Genomic DNA, 8,209 nt, shown 5'->3' with positions numbered 1-8,209 from the left:
ACAATGATTTGCAATTCCTTTTCAACCCATATTCAATTGAATGCACTACAAAGACAAGATATTTGATGTTCAAACTCATAAACTTTGTTTATTTTTTTGCAAATAATAATTAACTTAGAATTTCATGGCTGCAACACGTGCCAAAGTAGTTGGGAAAGGGCATGTTCACCACTGTGTTAAATCACCTTTTCTTTTAACAACACTCAATAAACGTTTGGTAACTGAGGAAACTAATTGTTGAAACTTTGAAAGTGGAATTCTTTCCCATTCTTGTTTTATGTAGAGCTTCAGTCGTTGAACAGTCCGGGGTCTCCGCTGTCGTATTTTACGCTTCATAATGCGCCACACATTTGCGATGGTAGACAGCTCTGGACTGCAGGCGGGCCAGGAAAGTACCTGCTCTTTTTTTTTGCGGAGCCACGCTGTTGTAACACATGCATTGGCATTGTCTTGCTGAAATAAGCAGGGGCGTCCATGAAAAAGACGGCGCTTAGATGGCAGCATATGTTGTTCCAAAACCTTTATGTATCAATCAATCAATGTTTATTTATATAGCCCCAAATCACAAATGTCTCAAAGGACTGTACAAACCATTACGACTACGACACCCTCGGAAGAACCCACAAAAGGGCAAGGAAAACTCACACCCAGTGGGCAGGGAGAATTCACATCCAGTGGGACGCCAGTGACAATGCTGACAATGAGAAACCTTCGAGAGGACCTCAGAAGTGGGCAACCCCCCACCCCCCTCTAGGGGACCGAAAGCAATGGATGTCGAGCGGGTCTAACATGATACTGTGAAAGTTCAATCCATAGTGGCTCCAACACAGCCGCGAGAGTTCAGTTCAAAGCGGATCCAAGACAGCAACCAGAGTCCCGTCCACAGGAAACCATCTCAAGCGGAGGCGGATCAGCAGCGTAGAGATGTCCCCAACCGATACACAGGCGGACGGTCCATCCTGGGTCCCGACGAGCGGTCCATCCTGGGTCTCGACTCTGGACAGCCAGTACTTCATCCATGGTCATCGGACCGGACCCCCTCCACAAGGGAGGGGGGGGGACATAGGAGAAAAAAGAAAAGAAGCGGCAGATCAACTGGTCTAAAAAGGAGGTCTAAATAAAGGCTAGAGTATACAGATGAGTTTTAAGGTGAGACTTAAATGCTTCTACTGAGGTAGCATCTCGAACTGTTACCGGGAGGGCATTCCAGAGTACTGGAGCCCGAACAGAAAACGCTCTATAGCCCGCAGACTTTTTTTGGGATTTAGGAATCACTAATAAGCCGGAGTCTTTTGAACGCAGATTTCTTGCCGGGACATATGGTACAATACAATCGGCAAGATAGGATGGAGCTAGACCGTGTAGTATTTTATACGTAAGTAGTAAAACCTTAAAGTCACATCTTAAGTGCACAGGAAGCCAGTGCAGGTGAGCCAGTACAGGCGTAATGTGATCAAACTTTCTTGTTCTTGTCAAAAGTCTAGCAGCCGCAGTTTGTACCAACTGTAATCTTTTAATGCTAGACATGGGGAGACCCGAAAATAATACGTTACAGTAATCGAGACGAGACGTAACACACGCATGGATAATGATCTCGGCGTCTTTAGTGGACAAAATGGAGCGAATTTTAGCAATATTACAGAGATGAAAGAAGGCCGTTTTAGTAAAGCTTTTAATATGTGACTTAAAGGAGAGAGTTGGGTCGAAGATAATACCCAGATTTTTTACCGAGTCACCTTGTTTTATTATTTGGTTGTCAAATGTTAAAGTTGTATTATTAAATAGAGGTCGGTGTCTAGCAGGACCGATAATAAGCATTTAGTTTTTTTGGGCGTTAAGTTGCAAAAAATTAGCGGAGATCCATTGTTTAATTTCATTAAGACACGCTTCCAACCGACTACAGTCCGGCGTGTTGGTCAGCTTTAGGGGCATGTAGAGTTGGGTGTCATCAGCATAGCAGTGAAAGCTAATACCGTATTTGCGTATGACGTCACCCAGCGGCAGCATGTAGATGCCGAAGAGTGCAGGGCCAAGGACCGAACCCTGGGGAACACCACACGTTACCTTAACAAAGTCCGAGGTCACACTGTTATGGGAGACGCACTGTACCCTCTCAGTAAGATAAGAGTAAACCAAGACAGGGCTAAGTCTGACGTACCAATTCGTGTTTTGATACGCTCTAATAAAATATTATGATCGACGGTATCGAAAGCAGCGCTAAGATCGAGAAGCAGCAACATAGATGACGCATCAGAATCCATCGTTAGCAATAGATCATTAGTCATTTTTGCGAGGACTGTCTCAGTAGAGTGATTTGCCCTGAAACCGGATTGAAAGGTTTCACATAGATTGTTAAACGCTAAGTGTTCATTTAGCTGCTCTGCAACAATTTTTTCGAGGATTTTCGAAATAAAGGGAAGGTGAGACACCGGTCGGTAGTTTACCATGAGGTCAGGATCGAGGTTAGGTCTTTTAAGGAGAAGATGAATAACCGCTTTTTTGAATGCTAGAGGAACAGTGCCCGAGGAAAGTGATAAGTTTATAATATTTAGCACTGATGGACCTAATAATACAAAAAGTTCTTTGATAAGTTTTCCAGGAAGTGGGTCAAGTAAACATGTTGTTTGTTTTATTCCATTTACACGTTGTAACAATTCTTCTAATGTTATTTCATCAAAACGAGAGAAACTATTTTGGATATTTGCAGTATCCGCCGTATATCAATCAATCAATCAATCAATGTTTATTTATATAGCCCCAAATCACAAATGTCTCAAAGGACAGCACAAATCATTACGACTACGAAACCCTCGGAAGAACCCACAAAAGGGCAAGGAAAACTCACACCCAGTGGGCACGGAGAATTCACATCCAGTGGGACGCCAGTGACAATGCTGACTATGAGAAACCTTCGAGAGGACCTCAGAAGTGGGCAACCCCCCCCCCCCCCCCTCTAGGGGACCGAAAGCAATGGATGTCGAGCGGGTCTAACATGATACTGTGAAAGTTCAATCCATAGTGGCTCCAACACAGCTGCGAGAGTTCAGTTCAAGCGGATCCAAGACAGCAGCGAGAGTCCAGTCCACAGGAGACCATCTCGAGCGGAGGCGGATCAGCAGCGTAGAGATGTCCCCAACCGATACAGGCGAGCGGTCCATCCTGGGTCCCGACGAGCGGTCCATCCTGGGTCTCGACTCTGGACAGCCAGTACTTCATCCATGGTCATCGGACCGGACCCCCTCCACAAGGGAGGGTGGGACATAGGAGAAAGAAAAGAAGCGGCAGATCAACTGGTCTAAAAATTACATTTATTTAAAGGCTAGAGTATACAGATGAGTTTTAAGGTGAGACTTAAATGCTTCTACTGAGGTAGCATCTCGAACTGTTACCGGGAGGGCATTCCAGAGTACTGGAGCCCAAACGGAAAACGCTCTATAGCCCGCAGACTTTTTTTGGGCTCTAGGAATCACTAATAAGCCGGAGTCTTTTGAACGCAGATTTCTTGCCGGGACATATGGTACAATACAATCGGCAAGATAGGCTGGAGCTAGACCGTGTAGTATTTTATACGTAATTAGTAAAACCTTAAAGTCACATCTTAAGTGCACAGGAAGCCAGTGCAGGTGAGCCAGTACAGGCGTAATATGATCAAACTTTCTTGTTCTTGTCAAAAGTCTAGCAGCCGCATTTTGTACCAACTGTAATCTTTTAATGCTAGACATGGGGAGACCCGAAAATAATACGTTACAGTAATCGAGACGAGACGTAACAAACGCATGGATAATGATCTCGGCGTCTTTAGTGGACAAAATGGAGCAAATTTTAGTGATATTACGGCGATGAAAGAAGCCCGTTTTAGTAACGCTTTTAATGTGTGACTCAAAGGAGAGAGTTGGGTCGAAGATAATACCCAGATTTTTTACCGAGTCACCTTGTTTTATTATTTGGTTGTCAAATGTTAAAGTTGTATTATTAAATAGAGGTCGTATCTGTGTTAATATAACCCAGTTGTAGCTGAGACGCATTGTCTTTAATCTCCTTTCTAATAAGTTCAATTTTCTTATTAAATAACTTCATAAAGGCACTTTCTGAATTAATGGTGCCTTCACAGATGTGTAAGTTACCCATGCCGTGGGCACTAATGCACCCCCCCATTCCATCACAGATGCTGGCTTTTGAACTTTGCGTCGATAACAGTCTGGATGGTTCGCTTCCCCTTTAGTCCGTATGACACGATGTGGAATATTTCCAAAAACAATTTGAAATGTGGACTCATCAGACCACAGAATACTTTTCCACTTTGCATCAGTCCATCTTAGACAATCTCGGGCCCAGAGAAGACGGCAGCGTTTCTGGATGTTCTTGATAAATGGCTTTCACTTTGCATAGTAGAGCTTTAACTTGCACTTACAAATGTAGCGACAAACTGTATTTGGTGACAGTGGTTTTCTGAAGTGTTCCTGAGCCCATGTGGTGATATCCTTTAGAGATTTATATCCGTTTTTGATGCAGTGCCGTCTGAGGGATCGAAGGTCACAGTCATTCAATGGTGGTTTCTGGCTATGCCGCTTACGTGGAGTGATTTCTCCGGATTCTCTGAACATTTTGATGATATTATGGACCGTGGATGTTATAATCCCTAAATTTCTTGCAATTGCACTTTGAGAAACGTTGTTCTTAAATTCTTTGACTATTTGCTCATGCAGTTGTGGACAAAGGGGTGTACCTCGCCCAAACCTTTCTTGTGAAAGACTGAGCATTTTTTGGAAAGCCGTTTTTATACCCAATCATGGCACCCACCTCTTCCCAATTAGCCTGTACACCTGTGGGATGTTCCAAATAAGTGTTTGATAAGTATTCCTCAACTTTATCAGTATTTATTGCCACCTTTCCCAACTTCTTTGTCACATGTTGCTGGCATCAGATTCTAAAGTTAATGATTATTTGCAAAAAATAATGTTTGAGTTTGAACATCAAATATGTTGTCTTTGTAGCATATTCAACTGAATATGGGTTGAAAATTATTTGCAAATCATTGTATTCCGTTTATATTTACATCTAACACAATTTCCCAACTCATATGGAAATGGGGTTTGTATCTGGTTGCTTTCTGTTGTGACATGGTTCTATCTACGCTTATATTAAAATGTAATAAGCATCTATCATTCAGTTGTTTGTCCCTGCACTATTCTTTGCTCTTAAATAATTGTCGGAATAAATATGATTTAAAACATTTTAGCATTATATTTGTGTTCAATTACATTAAGTGTGTTTATTCTATTCCTACCACTTCAGTTTACACACATTTTTAAGTCTTTTTTTGGGGGGGTAGGGGGGCATATACCATATACATGCTAGGATTTATCGGGATTAAAATAGAAAAGAGTGGTTCTGGGAGCATGAGACATGATTTTCACACATGGATTGGCCACCACAGAGGCTAGACCTAAGCCTTGATGTGAATCTCTGAGATGTACCAGATAAGTTTTTGGTGTGTGAATGTGTATGAATGTTGGGTGGTGGTTGATGAGGCCTGTGGTGGAAACTGGCAGCCACATTTCCACCAGTCTACCCAAAGGCAGCTGTGGCTACAAATGTAGCTTACCACCATAAACACGTGCGCCTTGTAACCCGGTGCGACTAATGTACGGAATAATTCTGGTTATGCTTACCGACTTCGAAGCTATTTTATGTGGTACTTGTTGTAATGATAAGTGTGACCAGTGGATGGCAATCACACATAAGAGATATGTGTAGACTTTAAGATGACGCCAGTAAACAACACCAAAACTTTAAATGTTCCATTGAGAATATAGAACATTATATACAAAAAATATATATAAATACGTTACTGGGTGCAACAAAAAGCACCTCCTTTAACACACCAGACATTTTGTACTTTTTTTTTTAAATAATATTTTCAGACATAGCACAGATAACTGACAATTAGTTTAGCAGGCATCTTACTACGGCTTTGGTAAGCCATTAAGCCGCGCCACTGGATGGATTGTTGGAGCATTACGGCTACCATACTCAGACGTACTGTGCTTCGAAATACGAGTTCGCTTCCCACCTATTGACATCCAAATCGAAGCCGTTGTGTCCTTGGGCAGGACACTTCACTCCTGCCCCCGGTGCCGCTGACACTGGTGAATGAATGATGAATGAATGATAGGTGGTGGTCGGAGGGGCCGCAGGCGCAAACTGGCAGCCACGCTTCCGTCAGTCTACCCCAGGGCAGCTGTGGCTACTGATGTAGCTTACCACCACCAGGTGTGAATGAATGATGGGTTCCAACTTCTCTGTGAGCGCTTTGAGTATCTAACAATAGAAAAGCGCGGTATAATTCTAATCCATTATTATTATTATTATTACAACAAAGATGACGGAGAGAAGACGCTTTAGAAGGTGAGCCACGTAAAAAAGACCCCCCACAAAAAGGCGCATCCTGAAGCAAATGTCAGAAAGTGACTTGAAGATTGATAGATAAATGGAAACTTTTATTAGTAGATTGCACAGTACAGTACATATTTCATACCATTGACCACTAAATGGTAACACCCCAATAAGTTTTTCAACTTGTTTTATGTCGCGGTCCACGTTAATCAATTCAAGGTCGGTCTGTAAAACATAATCTATGCAACACTTTGACCAAATAACCACCATTTCATGATTTGAAACCACAAGGCACTGTTTTAAATTTACATAAAAATCATAATATGGCGACTTGTCCAGGGTGTATCCCGCCTTCCGCCCGAATGCAGCTGAGATAGGCTCCAGCACCCCCCGCGACCTCGAAAGGGATAAGCGGTAGAAATTGATGGATGGACCCCTTTAATGCGCCTTATGATATAGTGCGCCTTTTGTATGAAAATAGGCCTGAATAGACCCGTCTGGAAAATACGGTATAAGCAAATGCAACCATAAAGACAATAATAAATGAAGCTTTCAGCACATACACAATGTTGACATCTATGGTTATATTCTGATAAAGACGGGGTAAAACATGATACTCGTAAATATCGCGTGCAAGAGCAGCAAATATCAAACGACGCAAGGTTTTAACGTGAAATGCAGCCTTACCTGAGCAAAAACGATGCATATTTAGCCGAGAACGTCTTTAGATTTTAGATTTAGATTTAGATTTATTGGTCCCCGTTGGGGAAAATTTAAACATATAGACATTACACATCACAAAAAAAAAATAACAAAAAGACATCATACATGACCAACACATTTACTAGCTTTATCAGACGGGTTAAGGGCGGCTATAGCTGCAGGGATAAGGCTTTATCTGACGCGGGCCCTCTGGAATTAGATGGTTCTGTACCTGCGCCCTGATGGTAGTGGGATTATGTATTTGTGTAGCGGGTGACTGGTATCCTGGACTATTGTGTTTGCCAGACCTGTGGTTTAAATCTGAAATGTTGATACCAATTTCCTTTACCAGGCCACACACAAAGAAGTTATAGACCTCCATCCATCCATCCATCCATTTTCTACCGCTTATTCCCTTTCGGGGTCGCGGGGGGCGCTGGCGACTATCTCAGCTACAATCGGGCGGAAGGCAGGGTACACCCTGGACAAGTCGCCACCTCATCGCAGGGCCAACACAGATAGACAGAAAACATTCACACTCACATTCACACACTAGGGCCAATTTAGTGTTGCCAATCAACCTATCCCCAGGTGCATGTCTTTGGAAGTGGGAGGAAGCCGGAGTACCCGGAGGGAACCCACGCATTCACGGGGAGAACATGCAAACTCCACACAGAAAGATCCCGAGCCTGGATTTGAACCCAGAACTGCAGGAACTTTGTATTGTGAGGCAGACGCACTAACCCCTCTGCCACCTCCATGATTTTCAAAGTTTCCATCAGTTTTGTCTAGTCTGGAGCACAATAATAGTTCTATATGTCTGAGATCGTATAATCTTTGATATCACCCGACAAATCTTTTTTTTTGATAAAGTATTGGGATTTATTCTGTTGTGTAGTTAAATTTTTTGCTTCTATCTGCTTTTTGCAGGAAGATTTAAACCATCTATCTGCAGTTTGTGGAAACAATGCCACAGCAAGAGCTAAAGGTGAATAGAATTTTGGAGAGTGACCTTTTTGGCCATGCAGGCTAAGTATTTATGAAACTCCAACATGGGTTTTGTTAAAAATTGGGATTACAGGAACAATGTTTTGTTGTGAACCTTTTTTGA

This window comes from Nerophis ophidion, linkage group LG06 (genome assembly GCF_033978795.1).
Source record: "Nerophis ophidion isolate RoL-2023_Sa linkage group LG06, RoL_Noph_v1.0, whole genome shotgun sequence".
Taxonomy (NCBI): Eukaryota; Metazoa; Chordata; class Actinopteri; order Syngnathiformes; family Syngnathidae; genus Nerophis; species Nerophis ophidion.
The sequence above is the reverse complement of the archived record's forward strand: the minus strand, read 5'-3'. Positions refer to the sequence as shown.